We start from the raw sequence: 25,548 nt of genomic DNA on the forward strand, positions 1-25,548 counted from the left end.
CGTGAAGCAGAAATGCGTTTCGGTTTCGGTTTGAAGGGTGGGGCAGCCGTTGTAACTATACTGAGACCTTAGAACTTATATCTCAAGGTGGTGGCGCATTTACGTTGTAGATGCCTATGGGCTCCAGTAACCACTTAACACAAGGCTGTGAGCTCGTCCATCCAACTAAGCAATAAAAAAAAACAATATCTCACGTATCCTCTTAGACACAGTTCATCTAGTCTTTTTAGGACACCGTTGCTCATATTACCGTCTAATCCCTTCAAAGTGGAACGCATTATTGTTTAATGAGGAAAACAGAGAGGAAGGTGGTATTATATCTACCTACGAATAAAAATTCGCCTTAGAGAGAGAGAGAGAGAATATTCTTTATTGTACACCAAGAAACAAATAAGGAGTGCGATACATTAAACACAAAAAGTGCAATTGGCGGTCTTATCGCTAAGAGCGATCTCTTCCAGACAACCATCAGGTGGACAAGAAGCATTTAGAAACGAACTACGCGCGGTGTACCATTCCCGTGAAATACATTTACATATATGTACACATACATATACACATACATACACACATACATATCTCCATAAATATACATACAATTAATACACAAAGTATTATAATATAATAATAATTATAAAAAATAAAAAAATAAAAAACATTAAATTTTGCTTCTTTACACATTATAAATAAGAATAAGCAATTTACATATAAAAGATACTTAAAATACCTTTGAAACATATACAATTGAAGTAGATACCAATTTCAGAAATCTACCTTATCACATATATTAAATTGGTTGATTAAAAAAATGCTCCTTAATGAGGCGTTTGAACGAATTTAATGTTTCAGTATGTCGTATACGTGCCGGGAGAGCATTCCACAAACGAATAGCTTGAACGGTAAACGGCTTACAACTAAAATCAGCAATGCTAATTCATTTTTTTTCATAAAAAAAAATACCGGTGTGAACTCTAGAAGCTATATTTCATACTTCTATATTTCATACTTTCCAGATGTTTACTGAATGTAACGCGTAATTTTCGTGGTGCAGTGCTCTGTGTGTGTGTTTTAAATGACATTTCTCAAGTCAACGACCGGCGCAACGACTTCACAAGACGATACCAAGCTAAATACGCGAAGTGAAAACACGTGAAGATGTTCTTTTTCAATACAAAACTTATTTCTCGATCTAAAGTACATCGTACAGACCACGTTTTTAATAGCTTAAGTGCTTCCCATCGCCACGCCTTTAACAATGCTAATGCATTCTAATTATTAACCGCGCAAAGGCTTCACGCGATCTCGTTATTTTGTAAACAAAAAACATATTATTCCGTAATCATAATACATATACGCTAAGCATTTCAAATTAGTTTTTTATTGCCGCGAATAGACAAACAAGTAAACGTTTGGCCGACATTGAATTGGTCACAGGAGAAATAAATACGTCGTAATAATACCTGGACGTAGAAATAATGGCCGTCACGCACATTATAACATGAGACCAAAGTCTCGATTCTATTGTACAACAGCTAGGTAACTCACCCTTCACACCGGAAGGCACGATGACTTCCAACGACATCGCAAAACCTACAACATAGTTTTCACAGCTTGAGGCGTTTCTAATAAATATATGTTCGAAATGAAGTTTGTCATATCTTAAAAAACATGGATATTATCTTATCTTTGTACTACGACACATATATTCTTCAACGTAAATTCTTTGCCTACTAACAACATGCCGCCTTATAAATAAACATGGCGTAACCTATAAATACATAAACTTTATGTCGTTAACAATGTCAGTCAGCTTCAAACACGAGTAAAATATAGGTGAGCGTCGGTATGGTACTCTAAATAACTGGCTGGTATTTTAGAGCATTTAGAGCATGCACTCTCACTGCCAAACCTCAAGATACTATTAGTCATTTCTGTGTGAAATGAAACGTGAAAATTATGATTTAAATTTTAATACAAAATAGACGGCAGTACATATTCCAATATCGAAGAATAACAACTTATGTAAAACGTCCGTAACCAAGATAGCTGCGAAGCATTCGAAAGATCAGAAGTAAAACAATTAAAAATACGCAAGATTATGCCCTCAAAGTAATTTGAACTACTGACACTCTCATGACACAATGGTCTCAATAGTAGAATAGGGTAAATGTGTCTTATTTTTGATGCTACACTGGCTTTTAACTATGAATACAACCGAACGCTAATCAAAATTCTATTTTATTCGGCCGGCAACATAACACTGTTCCCTATTAGATGCGCATCTAAGTTCTCGCTATTTGTCAATAGATGGCTGCAGCAATAAGCGCTGGTCGATTCTGAGATATCTAAAACATTGTTAAAAAAGCTTAGATGTATGATATTTTAGTCCGCACGGGTCGGTACCACCACCCTACCCATTTCTGCCGTGAAGTGTTTCGGTTTGAAGGATGGGACAGCCGTTGTACTGTATAAACGGAGACCCCAAAACTCATGTGTCAAGGTGGGTGGCAGCATTTGCGATGTAGATGTCTATGGACCCCGGTAATCACTTAACATCAGGTGGGCCGTGATATCGTGGACTCATCTAAGAAATAAAAAAAATTATAAACAAGCCGCCTTGACACATTTTATTTTTATTGTTGCGTGATATAGGTACATTTGGTTGTATGAAAATGTCTGATTTTGTACAAGGTAAGCGTCATTTGCGGGAAGAGTTGCTTTTTTCTTTCATTCTGAAATGCATCGCGAGCTCCAAAAAGCTTACGACTAATAAAATTGCTTATTCATCAAAAAAAGCAGTGAGAACTTAGAACCTTATAGGGATAACGTCGTAGAAACCGGGTTTAACCTTACATTTTTCACCGACAGAAGTGACGTCAGTATGATGACATCACAGCATTTTAAAATAAGTATCGGCACTGCGCTCTCCGCAATATACAAGTTCCCGACAAGGACATTCGGATCGAATGAACAACGTAGTATATTCACAAGTGCTCGTGTGTAACTAGTTATTCTTGACTATATGGTCACGCTTGACAGCTTAAGGCTGCTTGTAAAAGAAGCATAAGGTCATCAAAAGTTTTCCAGCACTTCGTATAATGTAGCAGAAACACGCTCGCTCTTGTGTTACACTATTACAAAACTAGCAGACCCGGCCACACGTTGCTGTGGCTAAGGTTTTTGTTTCTATAACACGTGGCCGGCTATGCTAATACCAAAAATTAACAAAGTAAGAACAATTGGATTTCACTGTATTGCGTTTTTTTTTTTTATTGCTTAGATGGGTGGACGTGCTCACAGCCCACCTGGTGTTAAGTGGTTACTGGAGCCCATAGACATCTACAATGTAAATGCGCCACCCACCTTGAGATACCTATAAGTTCTAAGTTCTCATTATAGTTACAACAGCTACCCCACCCTTCACACCGAAACGCATTACTGCTTCACGGCTTGAAATAGGCGGGGTGGTGGTACCTACCCGTGCGGACTCACAAGAGGTCCTACCACCAGTGATTACGCAAATTATAATTTTGCGGGTTTGATTTTTATTACACGATGTTATTCCTTCACCGTTACTACGAAATAAATTTTACTTATACTTTAGCTTCAGCAACACGTGGTGTTTATGCCATTAAAGTGTAGCTTATGTGAAACGTTGGTATTTTTTAACACAGCGCCATCTATGAGACATTAATATAAAACAGTATTACAATTGTCTGTAAGAACTGATTTAAGGCGGCAACAATCAACATACGAAATCATTTTATTGTTAACTAGCGACCCGCCCTTGCTTCGCTTCGGAAACATGGCATTTTATTATGGATTATTTACGACAACACAAATAATAGTATTTCTTCACTATTTAATGAATGTTATTATACATATAAACCTTCCTCTTCAATCACTCTATCTACTAAAAAAAACTACATCAAAATCCGTTGTGTAGTTTTAAAGATTTAAGCATATATAGGGATATAGGGACAGAGAAAGCGACTTTCTTTTATACTATGTAGTGATTAATAAATATTGCGACCATTAATCGAAATAAAAACCATCCTATGGCCTAAGTTGGAACAAAACACATATTTAAAAAAAAAGAAGGTTAAAATCGGTTCAGTAGTTTAGGTGTCCATCGCGGACAAACAACGTTACACGTAATTTATATGTCAGCACAAGTCAGGGATGGCTGAGCGGTAGTTTCGTCATCACTCGTATTCGATTGAACTCAGTTTAGTCAATAAAACTTTTTGAATAATAATTATTGAAACTCAACACACACAACTTTCACAATGACAGGATAAACCGACAGTTTCGTTGCACATACCGACAGATCGACTGACTGACTGACTGACTGTCAGAGACTCACTGACTGAGACGGACGGAATGACTGTCTGACACGGAATGCCACGACTCTGTCCACGTACCGCCATTTTATACTGTGGCGTTACGGAGTCTACCCTTCATTGTGTGATATTTATCAAAACAACATTTCATGATTTAAAATAATAATCAAAACCACCGTCTTAATATTACTAAAAGTCGTTATCCACGACAACTAAAAGTCGTTATCCACGACATATATATATTAAGATTATAAATGAAATCACAAACACTGATTTGGTTCCGCCGTGTTTACATCGACTGTGTCACGGAAATTATTTATATCTGACAATAAGCTAAGTGCATTATATTTATTCATGCCATAATCCATGTAATGTAAAACGCGGTTTTGTATAAAAATAGAAAGGGTTCTCGAGAAAGTTGTTTATCATATAAGGAAGATTGTTGTTTCTTCCGGTTTGCGCGTAGCTGGAATAGCCTTTTAGGATACCAGTGAATAGGTAGGGAATAATAAAGTTGTTTCTTAGCGCATGAACCTCACAGCTCGTATGGTATTACGCTCCCCGGAAAAACATGCTACTTGAGCACTTTTGAAGCAGTCAAAATCTCATCAGAAAAACTTTTTTTTTTATTGCTTAGATGGGTGGACGAGCTCATAGCCCACCTGGTGTTAAGTAGTTACTGGAGCCCATAGACATCTACAACGTAAATGCGCCACCCAACTTGAGATATAAGTTCTGAGGTCTCAAGTATAGTTACAATGGCTGCCCCGCCCTTCAAACCGAAACGCATTACTGCTTAACAGCAGAAATAGGCAGGGTAGTGGTACCTACCCGCGCGGCCTCATAAGAGGTCATACCACCAGTAAAAACTGTTCTAATATTACTAATTTAGGTGGTTGAACTACTTGTGAGGTACCAGTATCTTGCCTATTTCGGCCGTTAAGTAATAATGCATTTCGGTTTCAAGCAATAACTAATAACCCTAATAACTAATAACGTCGTATAAAAATATAGTAACAGTACAATAATAATACTAAGTATAATAATAACTAATAATTTAGTATACATAGTAATAATAAAAACCATAAACGTCAAGACATCGGATTAACTACAAAATTGCCAGACGTATCAAAGACCGATGACAATACAACAATTTTATTACTTTGAACTATGTAATATTCTGACCAATATGACCAGTTCACAAATTTTGTTTTCAAAGAACATAAATAGTTTATTTAATTTAAAACTAATATGTTTACTATAGCAAGATTTCGACTGTACTTATGGCAAATATTTCATGGTTTGGTAATCATCAGGTACCATCTTTTACATCGCCCCTCGCGTCGTTTCTGCGCTTTTAAGTTTTTTTCCTACCTAAGCTTATAGCCTTGAGAGGCTATTTCACCGTAACCTCAACTAGTAGGTGAGCCCACGGGGCTCAAACCTGACGACGTTGCTAACACAAACCCTAGCAAGAGCCGTGCTCCGCAGAATCTACCACCGGATCGGAAACGCGACCCACTGAAAAGATCGGGGAGAAACTCAGTGGGCTGTTTCCGCACTGCTGAAGGTCGTGACCATCGTGCTTAGACAGGATTTTATTTTTTTTAATGTCTTTCCAGGTTTTCCGATCCTTGGCCGCGTGAAGGGCTTCGTGGAATTGGGTTGCTATTGTGCTGCGGTTTTGATCTAACGCCATGTCGGGATGCGCCTACGCGGTCTCTTTCCCTCAATTTTCCCTGTCCCGAATAGTAATCTTATATATAATTACATATTATAATGATTAAAGAGCAACATCTTAATTAATATAATTACTTGTGGCAGAGTGTATAGCGAACACGTACGGGTAATTTCCGCGTGCTCATTCTCTCCGCGTTAGCAAAATATTTTCGTATACGCTTCAAGTAAGGATTTCACAGAATTCTCCAAAAATTGTATTTACATACTTCTTATTGCACAATTGTACAAACGAAAAAGAATATATAAAGAATATACAAAAGTGTCTGTCTGCTGAGAGGATTAAAATTAAGCATTTCACTTTAACAACAGTGATGTGCCGAAGTGCGGAGTCAGAGCCCGTAATTACTCAATAAGTCTGACAACACTGAATCACAACCAATCACTGATAATGTGGATTTATCGTAGACTAGAGAATAATCGAATTGAAATCGCTGAATGGAATTTAACCGTAATTGATTTTAAATTTCTGAAGACGAATGTTGAAATAATTCCGAACGACTTATTAATTAGAACGAAATAAAAAATCCGAATGACTAAGGGTCGTTTTCAATTTTGCGGTACCAAAAAAGTAACGATTTCATGAATTTAAACTTACTCTAATTGCCCATTTTTTTCGTATTTAGGCATGTTCAGAATAAAAAATCGGTTGTCTGTAAAGTCGGTTTACTGACGATAGTTGAACGTGACAACTGATAAAATAAGAATAAAAAAAAATAAAAAAAAATACTGATGGAATGGTTTCATTTTCAATTATCGCAATTATCGTTGCTATAAACTATTGACATCACATTCACTTTTCACTGAACGCGGACGCCGATTGTGCCTCTTTGTCGCTCGTTGCACGCTCTCGCTTGCACTTCAAGCCTTAAATGGAACGCCTCAGAGCGAGGTAATGCCGCATGAGTCATGTTTTTTCGTGCGTGCAGCCGGCTCCATCGAATTATAAGACGTTGTCACGTCAAAAATGCTTCATCACAATCTAGTCAATCACTCATTTATTGATAATATTATATAATATTCATTTATATTTTTCATTTTTTTGACAATTACGGTAACATTAAGGTTATGAGAATTTAATCAAATAGCTCGCTTTTTACCCCAAATTTGAAAACGATCCCTAACCTAAATCAGTACGGGAAAACGCGTTTTTTACGCGCTTCTCTTTTAAGCACGCGGGATAAGAAACAACGTCTGACAAAACAACCTCACAATTACACAAAAATAGCCATCGAGGCCCGGACCAGCGAAACTAAATACTGCACAAACACGTTATTTTAATGTACTCTACTTTCCAAACAAAATATACGATTGAAACTTGAGACATACGCCGATGTTATTTAATGGATTCGAACACATTGGCCCTTTGTATGCACAAAGATCCTTGACTCTAATTCGGACTCAAAGCTGAACTTGGTATAACACTAACAGTATTAAAAAAATTTTAAACGTCTCAAATAATGTATTTATCAATAGATAGACATTCAGAAAATTTACCAAATAACGACTTTAGTAACGCCATTACTTATTAGTCGGATCCATGAAAATGATATTCTAAAATGTCAATAATTACTACGAGATAAAGCTGTAAAAGCAGTTCGAATTCGAGGCAAGCAATTGCTCTGAGGAATTGTTTGAGATGATCCCCTCATCTCCTTTTTATCATCGCACCTCCCGCCATCGAAGCAGAGTTCATCCATATTATCTGGAACCGCTGCGTTCATCGACAGTGCGTTTCCAGAGATCTTTTTTGCCACGTACCATCCGGCTATGGAATGAGCTCTCCTCCAGGGTGTTTCCCGAGCGCTATGACATGTCCTTCTTCAAGCGAGGCTTGTGGAGAGTATTAAGTGGTAGGCAGCGGCTTGGCTCTGCCCCTGATATTGCTGAAGTCCATGAGCGACGGTAACCACTTACCATCAAGTGGGCCGTATGCTCGTCTGCCTACAAGGGCAATAATTTTTTTTTAAAAAATACGTCTATGATTCGCGAAGGTATCTAAGAAAGTACTATGAAAGTGTTATGTTTACAAAAACTGACTTGTTTATTTATCAACTAAAGCGTAGAAATCGGCCGTTTCAGGTTTATTGAGCGAATTTGATGGCACCTATGTTTATTTATATTCATACAGGCCATTAACTGACAATGTATCAGATTAACTTGTTTTATAAGCTATAAAACAATTTAATAGGTTTCACATTGTAGATAGATTATATTATTATATGAATAATGGCAAGTAACTTTTTATGCAGATTTGATTGTTAACCCGTTTGAAATGACGCGAACAATTTCTTTATTTTTAGGCTTTTGTATGTATCTTTTAATCTGGTCTTACTGGTGGTAGGACCTCTTGTGAGCCCGCGCGGGTGGATACCACCACCCTTCCTATTTCTGCCGTGAAGCAATAATGCGTTTCGGTTTGAAGGGTGGGGCGGCCGTTGTAACTTACTTGAGACCTTAGAACTTATATCTCAAGGTGGGTGGCGCATTTACGTTGTGGATGTCTATGGGCTCCAGTAACCACTTAACAGCAGGTGGGCTGTGAACTCGTCCACCCATATAAGCAATTTTAAAAATAAACTATAATACATAAAAAATAAGCAGTAAAACTTTCAGTGATTCCCATATATTGGTGTGTTCATACTATGAACTTCATAGTGCATAATGTATATTTCTAAATAATTTTAAACTAAAATCTCGTTATCGTGCTGTAGAAGTGCCGTGTTATAAGAGAGTTTTGGGGAAATTTTCTTTTCGTGTTAAAGTGGAACCGTGTTGTAAAATACCGTGTTACAGATGGGTTACCGGCTCGTAAAAAATAATGTATTGTTTTCATGAAGTTAGATACGTTGACGCAGAAGACTTTAAGATATATGCTTGGTATGCCAGCAATAGTTGTACAAGCATTCAACTTATTCGGATGAAAAACAAAGCCACAAATAGTAATTGTTATATGCTTCTCCGCTGCCTGGATCCAACGGATCCCCGCGAATCGTAATCAGTCGTCGGTCCAGCTTGTGGGAAGGCTTGGGCATACCTATGTCCAGCAAAGGACGTCTGTGGGCTGAAAGATAAATCTATACTAATATTATAAAGCTGAAGAGTTTGTTTGTTTGAACGCGCTAATCTCAGGAAGTACTGGTCCGATTTCAAAAAATATTTCAGTGTTAGATAACCCATTTATTGAAGAAGGCTATATAACCTCACGGTAAGACCGATACAAGTGGAGCACCAATAAAGAATGTCTCAAAATATTTTCACTTTCTACGTACCTAAATGAAGTGGGTGGTAAAATTTAGCGTTATGCCAAAGTAACTATTCCACGCGGGCGGAGTCGCGGGCAAAAGCTAGTAGATATACATGAGAGAACAGATAATACTTTCAATGCTAATTCAGTACCTAAACGACTACAGTACTTTTCAGTGTTATTACACACATACTAATACCCAAATTTTATTACCACGCACGCAAACCATTTAGTTTTATTGCTAACTGGGTATAAGCGTATGAGCCGACTCACTGCTAGAAGTTTCAGTTCATTTCCCGGCCTGAATTGTGGTTACTGTTATTTGGCAAAGGGAGGTCTCGACGCATTTCTTGTCTGTTCATTAGATCGTTGAATGCAAAAAGCTTAGCTTCTGAGCATGGGCATTTGTTCGAATTTGGACCTCCGTGGTAATATGGGCTTCTGTCTATCTATCGTTACAAATCTTTGATCTTAAGCGGCTAGGGGGGACGGCCATAGATACTACCATCTAAATTCCACCGAAACATTTAACCTCATAATACTTAGCCACTATTGGAATATTTTAACACAAAATAAAATAGGAGTGTGTGCGATAAAATATCTGACTTTTTTGCAGGGCCACACCACGCAGTATCGATGACTGTACCCATCGCCAGATATTAAGGGCTTATGAGTCAATTATTTCAGTGCAGATTCATAAATTTGTTGATCATTTAGATTTTGGGTAGCGTATTTATCAATAATTCACTCGTTCGTTCATTCATTCATTTAGTGAGATGAAATGAATTTAATTCAATTCATCCCATTGAAGGCACAGGTGCGCGAGTTCAATGCGACGAAGGACCCTTTTATCATGTCACCGCAATTCCAAGGAGTATGCCTGCAACCTTCCACGGGTATTGGAATACTTGGGGTTGACATTTCGAACGATATTCAATATCGGACTTATTTGGCAAAACCAATTTGGATCAAAAGTGCTGGAAGTCCTCAACAAACGCAGCGGTACTTCACGCCTGAGCACAAGTCCGGCCTCAAGACGTGGAGTCTTACTCCCATCTCTGGGCCAGGGCTCCCAACTACCAGCTACTTCATTCATACACTCATTCAATCATTTATCCTCAAAGCTAATGTAACCAGCTAAGAACATGACAGAACACAAATCGTAACCGAAACGCGAGGCAAGCCAACCAACCATGAAGACATTATCATAATATTTATAACCTTAATAATCTTTAAGCACGCGTCTATTAACATGATACAAACAAATATCCCCAATACAATTTTATATTATAGTTACGGCTTCAGCTACTGTTGATTTGAATTCAAAATAACGTACGATCAGAGACGAATCCAGACTATTCTATCCGCTCCTTCTAATATTGATTTTTGACTTCTTCAATAAATATACTGGTATATAATATACTAGGTATGTATATACTAGTCTTCAGAGTCTATAATCACTAAGCCAAAGAGATAGAATAAATAGGTATATGGCTCTGTGTCGTGTGTGTGCGTTTCTAAATGTCTATGCTTGAACAGCACCCTACAAATCTGGAAGAATATCTGTTTCGTAAAAAAAAAATATGATTATTGTTACCTACAACCTACCTACTTTACTGGTGGTAGGACCTCTTGTGAGTCCGCACGGGTAGGTACACCACCACCCTGCCTATTTCTGCCGCGAAGCAGTAATGCGCTTCGGTTTGAAGGGTGGGGCAGCCGTTGTAACTATACTTGAGACCTTAGAACTTATGTCTCAAGGTGTGTGGCGCATTGACGTTGTAGATGTCTATGGGCTCCAGTAACCACTTAACACCAGGTGGGCTGTGACCTCGTCCATCCATCTAAGCAATAAAAAAAAAGATCGATTCTGTTATAAATAATGAACCAATATTCTTATTGTACAATAATGTATCTCTCAATGCAGTGGGGGGATTGACCCCCGCGCGGAGGGAAGCTATCCTAGCACGGATTCTATGCCGCTGCCAAGTGGGCTATACGACATTAACCAGTTCTATAAATGTGTGATGTAAGTCGCAATGTAAAGCAAGTTTATTAATTGGAGACTACTCAAAATAAACGATCATACATCGTTATGAAAGAGCAATGACCCCGGTCGATTTGTTTTCTTGATTGTTTTGAATTCTTCGTGACTTAAAGAATATAATTCCCGCTGCATTCGTATCGGGCGATCAAATAACGCAGGCAAATGGTTACTTTTTTGACTCGATAGGATAAGGCAAGACTTCCGCCTACATGTTTCGTATTACAGGAATGTCGGAGTTGAACCTTCTAGAAACTTCTGTTGTTTGACAGACCGCGTTCGTTCATCTAACTTTTTTTTTTTTTGTTGTAGTGTTGGCCGCGGGAACCCCCCTACTCTGACCGAGTTCTGACCCCGGACGGAGATCGGACGTCAGGTGTAAGAGTGCAGGGGAGTCGTTTAGTGGGTAGGCCCTAAAATTCCCTGCGCTCGCGGTCTGCTCACAACACCTTGCAGATCGTTGAGTGCCACATACCCCGCGCGCACCCTAGGCGCGGGCGGGGACCTCGTAGGAGGTTTGGCCCCAGGCCCGAAAAAAAAAACCTAACATAACACAACTCACTCGAGGCAGGGGACAAAGTGACGTATGCTGTGCAAGAACTTGTTCTTTAGTGAAAACTTCGATTTAAAGTCCAATTAAAAAAGGTAAGTGTCACCGTCTTTCCGCTATAAAGCAGCCACGCATTCCGGTTCGAAGGCTACAATAGCATTCGATAATTCGACCTCATGTCCCAAGGTGGACGACGGCGCTGATTTATTGATGCCTATAGACTACAGTAACCTTTTAACACCAGATGTTTAGTGAACTCGTCGACCCGTCTGTGTAAAAATAATAAGTATGTTGACAAGTGACTGATTCGGAAACCCGTTGGCGAAAATTTTATATATTTTAATTGATTTATGCATATTTTTAGTATTTATTTGTATTTAATCGTATGTAAGTCTACCTTGTATTGTATTTATATTTCACGTTTTTTTTTTTTTTACTGCCCTTGTAGGCAGACGAACATACGGCCCACCTGATGGTGAGTGGTTACCGTCGCCCATGGACTTCAGCAATGCCGCTGCCTACCGCTTAATACTCTCCACAAGCCTCTTTTAAAGAAGGACATGTCATAGCGCTCGGGAAACACCGTGGAGGGGAGCTCATTCCATAGCCGGATGGTACGTGGCAAAAAAGACCTCTGGAAACGCACTGTCGATGACCGCAGTGGCTCCAGGTAGTATGGATGAACTCTACTCCGGTGGCGGGCGGTGCGATGGTAAAAACGAGATGCCGGTATCATCTCGAACAATTCCTCAGAGCACTCCCCATGGAACATTCGGTACAAAATACAGAGGGAACCGAAGTCCCTCCGCAGACCCAAAGGTTCCAAACGATCGTATCCATACGATACGTGTATATAAGTATATATTTTTATGTAAGCTTAATAAGATATAGCACCGTCCATGCTAGTTTGCGAATTCCTCTCCCTGCAAGGTTGCCTGGAAGAGATCGCTTTCAGCGATAGGGCCACCAATTTATGTCAGCGTCTATTATTTGTGTTATATGCTTACTCTGTACATGTGGTGTGGGTTTATTTGATAAAGAGTTATATTATTATTGATTAAAATCTCATTCGTCAAATTTCACAAATAAAGAATCCAAACTATGATTAAATAAAACAGCTTTAACATGATTATGCTATGTTCAACAAAATGATATTATTTTTTTTTTACATTTTGTAAAACCGAAGGAAATAATATGTACTTAAATTTTATATACATAACAAAGTAAACAACAATTCTATTTAATGCACTGCGCAAATACACGGTCTATATTTATAGCTTTACGTCAACGCTTCGCATCGATAATACTCGTATGTAGTACGAATGTTTATCAAAACATACGTTGCATGCATTGTCATTCTTTGGTTAGTCTAAAATGAAGGGAGACTGTCCCGAAACTGAAAAGAATTATTTGTCGTTTCGCAATTACATAACTTTTTAAAATTTTACTGGTTGCCCTGAGGCCTCTCCAGTTTCAACAGGACTGGCGGGCGAGCAAAGGCTCAGCCGGGGGGGGGGTGGGATTTGCTAACATTACATTTTTTTTTATTAACTAATAAACAAATAAATAAATATTTACTAACAATCACGCCACGTTAACTGATCCCGTGATAAGTTCGTAAAGAACTTGTGTTACAGGTACCAGATAGCATATATAAATGTAAGATTTTTATTATACACATACATAATAATATATTTAATAGACATCCATAACCCTGGAAAAGACATTTATATTTATCATACAAATATCTTCCCTTGGTGGGATTCGAACCCGCGACCCCCCTGTGTAGTGACCATGTCACTTACCACTACACCAGACGGCCGTTAATTACACAATTCGGGACCTATTGCAATAAATGCTGTGAAAACTATAAGTCGACAGTAACATTTTGAATAAGCGACCTTATAATAGAATCGGCTGCAATTAGACATGATTTCGTTTTCAGGAACATATCTCATGAGTGATGCATTATGTATTTGCACTGAAATTCGTTCGAGTTTGTTACATAGTCCTAGTTATTTTTGTCGCAAACTGATACCAAATATACTGGAATGCATTTGCATAGTTGATGTGCGATCGGCGGTTCTATTTAAATTGTTTTTGAAGACAAATTTACTAAATAAAGTTTTTGTTTTCCTGTTCTGAGTTCCAAATTTAATGTGAACTTCTTTGAAGTTAAATATTGTACAAAATAGTAAATACTGTTGTATAAAAAGAATATTATAATTCTGTTTAGGGGCGACTAAGCGGGAAACTTTTTTTATCTGTGGTATTTGTGACGTCAAAGCATCATCGTGTCAACATGGCGTGCATAGGACAAAGCGAAATGTTCCCACTAAATACCGCTTTTTATTAATGGAACTAATAAGCCACAACGTATTTCAACGCAATTCCATTTTTAAAGTGGTTGACCTTCAAAGTGTAAGGCATGTTTGCTTCGCAGCAGAAATACGCATAACTGTCCCATATGCGCACAACTTTACAATAATAATTGTTAATTTTAAACTGATCTCAATGCCGGTTTTCGCGTAAACATTCGTAGCTATGTACGTATTTACAAAAACAAAAAAAAAAAGTCAAAAAACCGGAAACACCTCTTCCAACAAAATGACAACAAGAACAACAAAAAAATATCTATTTTTATTTAAGCAAATACGTTAACGGACAAGTAATAAACCGAACGTGAAACATTCTGCATCATAAAACCTTGTACTATATTGAGTGTATAATTTACGATAGCAACATTGTAACGTGCGTCGCACTCCGCTATACAAGTAAATTAATAGCATATATAAGATTGTTGTACCGTTTCACCACGTGCTTCTTGTTCTTATTTAGTAACGGGCTCAAGAATTTGTACTTTCACGTAGGTATTCTGTTGGAAATCGAATACGAATTCGTCGTGGGATAAATTTTAATCAAAAAGAATTGAGTCCCGCGATGCTACCTACTATTATTGTTGTACCGCGGGTGACGCCACGGGGCGAAGCTAGTCTAAAAAAACTAGCCTAAGTTACTCCTTATATCATCAGCTACCTATCAGTGAAAGTCTCGTCAAAATCGGTCCAGCCGTTCCAGAGATTAGCCGGAACAGACAGACAAAAATTGTAAAAAATGTTATTTTGGTGTATGTACCGTATATATATTCATATGCATGTAGTAAAAAGCGGTTATTTCAATATTACAAACAGTCACTCCAATTTTATTTATATGTATAGATGAACAGGTAACAGGTAACAGGTAACAGGTAACAGGTTTACTGGTGGTAGACCTCTTGTCAGTCCGCACGGGTAGGTACCACCACCCTTCCTATTCCTGCCGTGAATCATTAATGCATTTCGGTTCGAAATTTAATAAATCAAAATTAAATTAACAAATAAATATAATAGATAAGTAATATTAATCATTTAATAATTAACTTAACCGCACCAGTATCTACACGAGACATGTTTTTGTTTGCTTTGGCCGATTTACTGTTAAATGTTTACCGTAGCTCATAAACATTACGAAGATGTAGATGCCGCCACCTTGAGATATGAGGTTGACGTCTCGATTGTCTACAACGTAACGCATACAACAACAAAGCAACCATCATTCGTCGGTTAGGTCACGGACAGTTGTCAACAATGGAGTAGCATTTTATTGGCTTCGCTTGGACATACGCCAGCGTCAACGCAAATAAAGCATCATTTATAACATGTACCCACTGACTAATGATGTTCCTTTGAGATCACGCCAAAATAAAATGGTCATCGGCAATTTTATCGAAAGCGAGATGATTCCGATTAAAATTACGATAATTATAATTCGATGCAAAAACAAAAAAAAAGATGTGTGGTGTCGTGGGACACCGGATAGGAACGAAGTTCCTTATTATATTATAAAAATATTAATTTTAAGTTCTATTCGAGGTATAAAGAAAATAAAACTGGAGGTTTCGCAACAACCCAAAGCCATTCGGTAATGTGCGAACTTATTGTGGTACACTTCATTCACGGTTGCTTGCATAAGAGTATTGCGCAAACGAACGCTCTAAGATCGTGATCAATGAATGATAAAAAAATATGTTATTTTTTGTACGTTATTACAAAGTTAAATCGTACACTGTGTGCATTACTAATATGTACGTTATTATAAAGTTAAGTCGTACACTGTGTGCATTACTAATAAAAATCTTACGTTACGGACGTTTTTTCCCAGTCCGCATCGTCAGCATCGTCCCATAAGGAACTTCGTTCCAAAAGAAAATAAATGATGTAACAAGATTCCTTTTGGTGCAAACAATTTTTAGAGTAATTTCTTATGAATTTTGCTGGAAGGCGCAGAATAAAAACACCTATAGAACAGAAGACAAAGCTACCAAGAGATACGGGTATTAAAAAATAATAACGCTATAGGGTCTCGATAAGTCTAATAGCACACCTACACATGTCCTCTAAAATGGCGTAATGAGTAAAACGCCCGTTGCACACGTGACTGATGCGTGATTGATAAAATTGCGTAATTACAGGGCATATGGTGAGCCTGCGGTACCGAGAATCTGCCACGAAACAATCGTGCGTTTTGGTACAACTATCATGCTTTTATATATTATTATGTCAAAATTATTAACACCATCGTCAGACATCATAGGGGCGAATAGGGTGATCGAGCTAAGAGAAATATTGAGTATGTTTGTATGTTTGTTGTCTTAGAACAATTTAGAAATCTTCTCTTAACGTTAGCAAACGAAAACGAATGACAGTTCTTAGGACGGAGGCATCGCTCTTCAGAAGGCTTGTTGGTAAGTGTGATGGCGTCTACGCGCCTTCATCGGCTAGGCTCTGTCGTAGCACGAAGTTAGCCGAGTTTCGACGATACCGCAATCGTGCTGCCATCTCTCGAGAATCGTGCTGCGTTTCGTTTAGCTACCAAACTAATGACCGTCTCCGACAGTTTATACTATATACGTCATACTATACTATGCTAGTATTCTGAATTCGACCATATGTATTAAGGTGTGTGGCAACATTCATATTATCTATACTAATCTATACTAATACTATAAAGAGGAAAGATTTGTTTGTTTGTGTGTTCAGTGATTTCGGAGCCCGAATAGGCTCCGAAATCACTGAAACGATTTGAAAAATTATTTCACTGTTTGGAAGCTACACTATTCCCGAGTTACACGGGCTTCTTGAAAAAAATTTGGGATCCTTACTAAAACTCTAATAATGTAACCCAAGGTGTAAAAAAATTACCTAAAATATTCTTTAGATCGCGTGCCCTGCGAAAACTGTTCATGATAGAATAAAATAATGTACGACGACTTTGTAGAACACATTATTATTTACAAAAAGTGTCGCAACAGCATATGTCTAACTATTATAGTCATGCCGCAATAAGTGTTCTTTTATTAAAAAATAAATAAAACAACGTCAAATATCGTTGAAATTTTTGTTAAAGACCCGAGCGGAGCCGGAGCGGGCCGCTAGTGATATCTAAGGGCCTACGGTAACGACTACTCATCACCATCATCATCATAAGCCTAAAAAGGTCCACTGCTGGACATAGGACTTTGTATAAGTACGCCACTGAGCACGATTCTCGGATTGTCTCATCCAGCTCTTGCTAGCCACCCTGCATAGATTATCAGTCCACCGAACCTGAAGGCGTCTTGCACCATGTTTGCCAATTTGTGGTCTCGCATTAATAATCTGAAGTGGCAATGACCTGTCCATATTAGCCGGATAATCGATATCCATTGGGGTAAATGACTAGTAACTCAGTATAATTTATGTTATAATTATTACTAGAGGTCCCGCAGTAGTCGAAATTCGACTATAAATAATTGGAATTGTAAGTTTGTACACTATTATGATTGTATTTTATACTTCTATAATCACAAATTTCGCCAAGACTATACTATAAAAAATATTAACAAAGACAAACATATATTTAATCTATTCTCAATTTGACAACAGACGTCAAGAACAAAAGTTTGACAATAAATAGTATGCATGCGTGTGTGCGTCAAATACATGATGTGTAGTGTGTGTAATGTTTTCTTTATTGATTTAATGTATCTTTTACGCATTATTTTAAAAACATATTAGCATTGTGCACTTCTCTATATTCTCTATAAATGTGGAAAATTTCATACTCCTAGGTCCTCGCAATTTTCGTAAAAAGGGATACAAAGTTTTTGCTTCACGTATTAATATATAGAATTAAGAATGAAACGAGAAAACAGCATTAGTCAGCATAACAAAGGCTTAATTTGAACTCGCCAACAATTCAAGGTCTCGCATTCAATGGACTTGATTGTCAATAATTGTAATCATAATAAACAACGTTCCATCCATATGTACTGTGGAGGTTGCAAATAAATTAATGAATCATTTCGTTTTGATGCTACAGCATTCGTAGTGGCATTTGCCATAAAATCTGTCATATTCGAAGTGTTAATAAAAATTACTATTATTTTTTTTCTTCCAAAAAATTTTTTTTTTTTTTTTAAATTGCTTAGATGTTTGGACGAGCTCACAGCCCACCTGGTGTTAAGTGGTTACTGGAGCCCATAGACATCTACAACGTAAATGCGCCACACACCTTGAGATATAGTTCTAACGTCTCAGTATATTTACTAATTTGTCAAAATAACTCTTTCTGATTTCGTAAGATTTCTTTTTAATTGTTTAGATAGGTGGACGAGCTCACAGCCCACCTGGTGTTAAGTGGTTACTGGAGTCCATAGATATCTACATGCGCCACCCACCTTGAAATATAAGTTCTAAGGTCTCGAGTATAGTTACAACGATTGCCCCACCCTTCAAACCGAAACGCATTACTGCTTGACAGCAGAAATAGGCAGGGTGGTGGTACCTACCCGCGCGGACTCACAAGAGGTCCTACCACCAGCAATTACGCAAATTATAATTTTGCGTGTTTCATTTTTATTACACGACTAGCTGACCCGGCAGACTTCGTAGTGCCTCAATCGATAAATAAAAGTACTAAACTTTATTTGATTCCGAGAATTTTCATATTTATCTACATTTTAAACCTTCCCTGGACTTCCACAAATCATTCAAGACCAAAATTAGTCAAATCGGTCCAGCCGTTCTCAAGTTTTAGCGAGACTAACGAACAGCAATTCATTTTTATATATATAGATAGATATAAAAACTCATATATCGAAAAGCTTATGCTATTCCAATCTTTTATTTTATTTTTATTACGATAAATGCTCAAATGTCTTCTTCTAGCTGTTATGCATAATCCACATCAGTCAATTCGAGAAAACTTCAAAATAAAAGGAAAAGCCATATAGGGCTATAATAATACAGGCTATTTAATAATAAAAGAAGCCAACCAAAAAGAATCACGATATTCTGTTGATCAAAATAAAAACTATAAGTATATAAATGCGTATTGATAACATGTACACAAATTCACATTTGGATAAATTTCAAATAACATCTCTCTTGATATATTGTTCCTGGAAAAACATCATTCTTTCGTATTCCGGTCTAACATATTATTTATATGTAACATGATCCGAGCAAAATAACGTATCTAATTTAATATATAAAAATCGATGTTTGTTTGTACGTGTTTTATGCGCTCGCTTGTCTTTTGATTCGATTTAGTTCGTAACTTTGTACTCGCATAGTTTTTTTAGAAATTCATAGGTGTTTGATTTCGGAACGTCAAAAGGGTCAACGAGCAACGTCCCCTATGACCAGCTATGACACTTTTCCCCTTTCAATTCCAGCCGCCAAGGGCGACGCCTCGATTTCATATTTCTGTTATATTCAGTCTTTAATTTGTCACATAAAGACTAATAAATATCTCAAAAGTAATAAATAAACTCCACTCTCATTTACCACAACGCAACATAATTATGGTCCTTCGAGCCGGAGTATGTTTTCCTAGTACCTTCAACATATGGCAGATGGCGCTCGAGTCTTTTAACAAACCAATGGTTTTTAAACATTACCCGGTATTCAGCGGTTACAGCGGAGCACAACCGGGTTTTAGTAGTGTGCTATAAAATTAATGCGTTTATATTTTTTCGTAACTCATTCTCCTAGACGGCTTACACGATTGATTTGAACCTTGTACTTTTGTTGTTGCCTTTCAAGGACTGTTTCTTTCTCGACATAAATGTACAATAGAGGTGGCTATTGTCAATTAATGAATGTAGTTCATACATTTAGCATACATTTAGTCGCAGAGAAATCTTTGAGTGACTAACCTTTTCTAATTCAATGGTAAATCTCGCGCATAGTAAAACTCGAACGAAAGGTGTGACAGCAGTTATTTTATACAATTGAGACTTCCGACCTCACGTTTCAAGGTTGGTAGATGCGTTGTGCTGTCTATGGTCTCCCGTCTAACACCAGTCAATTACAGTAATGAAAACATCTTTAAAGTCACTTTCTGCAATGAAGAAATACACACGTACGGTTAAGAGTATATAATGTGAGTTTAATTCTTCCTGCCAAGACGCACATGCCGCCGAATTATGGAATAGGAAATAATCACCCACTGAGTTTCTCGACGGATCTTCTCAGCGTCGCAATTACGATCCGGTAGTAGATTCACTCGCGAAGCAGCTGCTTTTGAGTTGTTAGGTCTCCTTTGGAGGCGCTCAGGCAACTGTTAGCAAATCCCACCCCCCTTGGCTGAGCTCGTGCTCGCCCACCTGTCTTGGTGAAACTGAGAAGGCCTTCAGACCACCAGTAATCCTTCATTCATGAAAAGAGTAGGAAATAATTACAATTGATCGTGGACAAAAAATGATCTCCTTTGCTCACCACGGAATCTAATTAAACCGTGATAGCATATAATTATAAGACTTTATGACACAGTCTCGATAAGACCGAACTTGTTTTTATACCAGTCACTTTAAACTTTACTGGTGGTAGGACGGCTTGTGAGTCCGCATGGGTAGGTACCACTGCCCTGCCTATTTCTGACCGTGAAGCAATAATGCGTTTCGGTTTGAAGGGTGGGGCAGCCGTTGTACTATACTGAGACCTTAGAACTCATATCGCAAGGTAGGTGGCGGCATTTACGTTGTAGATATCTATGGGCTCCGCTACATAAAAACTAGCCCTTGAAAATTGTATTTTTAAGCCGGATTCTTATACCCTCAAACTGCAGGACGTGTCTTAATATATCGGTCATCATCTCCTACTGCTTTCGTTAGTTAGAGAAACTCCCTCCCGAACCAAGGTTATATTTAAAACGATATGAACACATCGTAAAGGCCCGAAAACTCTGTGAGAAAATTATGTATCAGAGCAACGATCTCTAGTTAAATTCGGTGCTCAATTTTAATGATAATTTGAAAACCTTATAACGACTTCGAAACGAGTAATAATAAACATAAACAAGAACAGCGAGATGAACATTTACGTTTTTTTTACTTCGTTCAGAAATTCAGAGTTTCGTATATATTTTTAACTTGAAGTTACTGTAAACACCTTCAGGTGGGCTACTGGCAGGTTTTTTTAAAACTTGGCTTTTTTATTTTGAATATTCAATTTTCACCAGTTTTTCTAATTATATCATCATCATTATCATTATCCTGCCCTTCTCCCAGTCACCTGGGGTCGGCGCAACATGTTTTCTCCTTCCATACTCTTCTATCATATACCATTTCTTCGCTCTGTCCCTTCTTACCCATATCGTCTTTCACGCAATCCATCCATTTCTTCTTAGGTCTACCTCTTCCTCTATATCCTTCCACATTCATAGTTAACACTCTCTTACCAACCTCATTTTCATTTCGTCTGATCATATGTCCATACCATGCCAAACGCGCACTTCTCAGCATCTCTGTCACAGGTGCCACTTTCAGACTTCCTCTAACATATTCATTCTGTATTCTATCCATTCTCGTTACTCCACACATCTATCGCAACATTCGCAACATATATAAGGACCACAGATAATTTGTGATAAGGACTCAATTTTATTGACGAATGAATTCTGCTATGAAGGAATGACGTCGTGTACTTAATATCAAACACCCATAAAATATAATTTGCGGGATTAGTATACAATTTGGACATAGACATGAAATCTCAAAGTCTGTAGGAGCATCCACAGCCTGTCTATGAAATAAAAAAATAAGTTTTGAGTGTACATTGTGACGTCATTTTGAGGCTCGATGTTTCAACTAAATCTTCAAAGTGGAATGCATGATTGCTTCGTCGTAGTAACATGAGAGATGGCGGGAACTATCCATGCGGGCTCACAGAAGCCCTTGCACGATTTCGGCTCGGGCCCTTGAATAATTTTAAATCCGAACTGCTTTAGCTTGAACGTAAACTAAGCAAATCTACAGTTAGTTTATTACCGAAGTCGTGAGAGGTGTTAGATTTATGGTCGCCGCGTTATTTTGTCCGGTGTAACATTTAGAAGCTACCTGTCTGCTTAGTGAATTACAACGCTATTCGGGAATACTTGTTTGAATTCGGGATAAATGTAGTGGTTATACTAATAGGCTTAGGATGAACTTTTAAAATAACTAGAGGTCCCCCAGTAGTCGAAATTCGACTATAATTAATTGGAATTGTAAGTTTGTACACTATTATGATTGTATTTTATACTTCTATAATCACAAATCTCGCCAAGACTACACTTTAAAAAATATTAACAAAGACAAACAATATTTAATCTTTTCTCAATTTGACAACAGACGTCAAGAACAAAAGTTTGACAATAAATAGTATGCATGCGTGTGTGCGTCAAATACACGGTATGTAGTGTGTGTAATGTTTTCTTTATTGATTCAATGTATCTTTTATGCATTATTTAAAAAAAATATTAGCATTGTGCACTTCTTCTCTATATTCTCTATAAGTGTGAAAAATTTCATACTCATCCGTTAGCGCAATTTTCGTAAAAAGGGATACAAAGTTTTTGTTTCACGTATTAATATATAGATTTACTATCATTTTTGTAACGAATCAAAAAATTAAAATTTTTGTTGTTCGATTCTGATCATCTTTAAAAATTTTGGTTCCTCATAACAATTTAACTGATCTGTACTAATATATAAATCTACAGTGGTTTTTACGGATGTTCCGTTATAACTACTGAACCGTGCATCCGATTGACTTGAAACTTGGTATCCATGTAGAAAATACATGTACTTAATGTACAGGCTAATATTTATATGAGCGTTGGACTCCCTGCACCAGTTGCGGGGGCGTTAATGATGAGAATCTTTCTGGTGGTGAGAAATAATAATGTTAATTTTAAATGCCCATCGAAGCGGTCGGGTACAGCTAGTTAAATAATATAGAATTAACAAACGAAAATCGAAGCGAGTTAAATAAAAAACTCAAAATGACTATTGTGTTTTGAAGTGAAAACTTCTTTAGAATCGTTGTGATTTCAAACCGGATGCAACGGAAAAAATGACAGGTAAGAGACACAAATACAAAAATGTGTAGGATGAAGCCAGCAAAGAATGAGACAGAAATATACATAGGTACTATTTAATCCAGCGCCATTTGTGAGATTTTTTAATACTAACGTGTGTATGAAAGCTCTTGTAGTGAATTTTAATTTAAGATTATACGTGAAATTAAAATATCAATTCACAGGGGGCGCTACCTTACAATCATTTACTAATGACAAAATTTTACATATACTAAAGACGTTTAGGATAATTGTATTTTAATTTTGGAAGGTTTCACTTCTACCACGTGTGAATTGCACACATTTTAATTTTTTTTTAAATTTGCAATAGTTTAATGTGCGCGAACAGTTTTTGTCGCACTTTTTGTAGGAACGCCATTTTTAATGCGTAGTAATTGTATGAATGTTTATATATTAATGTTCCTGAATCAAAGTTTTGTGTCTTTTGGGTTGCCGAGAATGTCTAGCAGAAAAATACTAAACCAACATGTATAAACTTAATAATATAATAATTATAACAATTATTCTAAAGTGCATTACATATATCAATTCTCAATATTACCTAAATAAATTGATATATCAAACTTATGATCAAACCGATATTATAAGGCCAATAAATTAAAGTCGATTTTTTTTCTTTCTAAATAACTTCTGAATTACCGCGAGCCATTTACAGATATCACTTAATTAGTCACTGTTCCGTTAACCGTAGACATTCTCCAAGCAGCAAAGGTTAATTTTGTTTCGTTTTGTTGCAAATGTAATTTTAACTTTACTTATAATGCAATAAGACCCAATCTTGTCTGGATTCATTCATATCAACATCAAATATTTCAGTACGCTCGTGTATTACCTAGGAAACGCTAGATCAAATCCCCCGGTGTATCCCTTAGTCACTATTTACGTGACCCACAGAAAGAATTAGTATGGTATTTGTTATTTGTTAACGGATCAACGTCGCGTCATACATTGATGGCTGTGATTGGCCAGCGATGACGTGATATCGCACGAACCAATCACAAATCAGGGAACGCACGAGTGGCACCAATTGTCAAATTTTATTACACGAAGAAAAAAGATGGACGCGCATATCAATTTAAGAATATTTGTAAAATAATTAAAAACAATTTAATTAGTATTTGAAGAAGTAAACGCACTTATTCATTTTCCTGACCACCTCAAGATATCTATAAGAAATAGACGCAACAGTACTTCCATTGGCCTACAGCCATACAGCACATAGCCAGAGACGGTGAAGGGATACCCATCGTCCATGCGTTCTAGTAATTGCATCTTCTTCTATATCGTTCCCTCACTTCTGAGGATCGCGACCACATGTGACGTTCTTCCACTGTGTTCGATCATGGGTGGCAGTGATTACATAACAGTGAGCATTTCGAACTTAACACTAAACATTTCTGCGCAGAACCGGCTGTTGTGGGACTGAATCTTGGGAGAGACCCATGTCCAGCAACGGAGGTCCGTGGGCTGAAGGAAAAAAGAGCATGTCTAAAGATTGCACATAAATCTATCTATAGTAATACCTGTATAAATGTACAGTGGTTTTTACGGATGTTCCGTTATAACTACTGAACCATGCATCCAATTGATTTGAAACTTGGTATCCATGTAGAAAATATATGTACTTAATGGATAGGTTAATATTTATACGAGTATTGGACTCCCTACACCAGTTGCAGTGTAGTTGGAACCGGGAGATCCTCAGGGGGACAGTTCGGTTGCCAGGTTGTTGCACTATTAGCACCACCCAGGGGTCACGTGTAGGTTAGCAGTGGGGTAATCTCCTACGGACGTTATGCAACTTCGACCCCTATTATTGGAACGAAGTTCCTTATCGCGCGTTGTGAAAGGGGGCTAGACGGAAAAAATTCTTACGAAAAGTTGTCACGACACTTTTTAGATCCGTCATTCTAACCAATCAACGTGTAGTCGCTTATCGCGTGACATTGCTCGTATCCGATTGGTCCGCGTAATGAGTACAGTTTCTCGAGATAGCGTTTCAACAATAGTAATTTAGTTCATAGTATTGTTTTTTTCTTCTTTATAATGCCGTAATTTATTATTATAACTTAAAAAAAAAATTACAATTCCTTCACTAATTAATCGAAAGGAACTTCGTTCCATCCGGGTGTCCCTTGACACCTCTGAAGTTTTTATATAACTATACAATGGTTGTAATGCACGT

The 25,548-nt window shown here is 37.4% G+C and overlaps 1 protein-coding gene and 1 long non-coding RNA gene across 4 annotated transcripts in view; both read right to left on the reverse strand.

Annotated features, from left to right (window-relative positions):
- Positions 1 to 1,655, reverse strand: part of LOC134201391 (uncharacterized) — a 67,061-nt gene extending 65,406 nt beyond the window's left edge. Inside the window, exon 1 of the long non-coding RNA XR_009976660.1 lies at positions 1,546 to 1,655. This is a non-coding gene — a long non-coding RNA (uncharacterized LOC134201391). The remainder of the gene's footprint in view (positions 1 to 1,545) is intronic.
- LOC101741141 (uncharacterized) overlaps positions 1 to 25,548 on the reverse strand; it is a 428,733-nt gene that overhangs the window by 390,064 nt on the left and 13,121 nt on the right. The window lies entirely within an intron of this gene.

This window comes from Bombyx mori, chromosome 25 (genome assembly GCF_030269925.1).
Source record: "Bombyx mori chromosome 25, ASM3026992v2".
NCBI classification, from domain to species: Eukaryota; Metazoa; Arthropoda; class Insecta; order Lepidoptera; family Bombycidae; genus Bombyx; species Bombyx mori.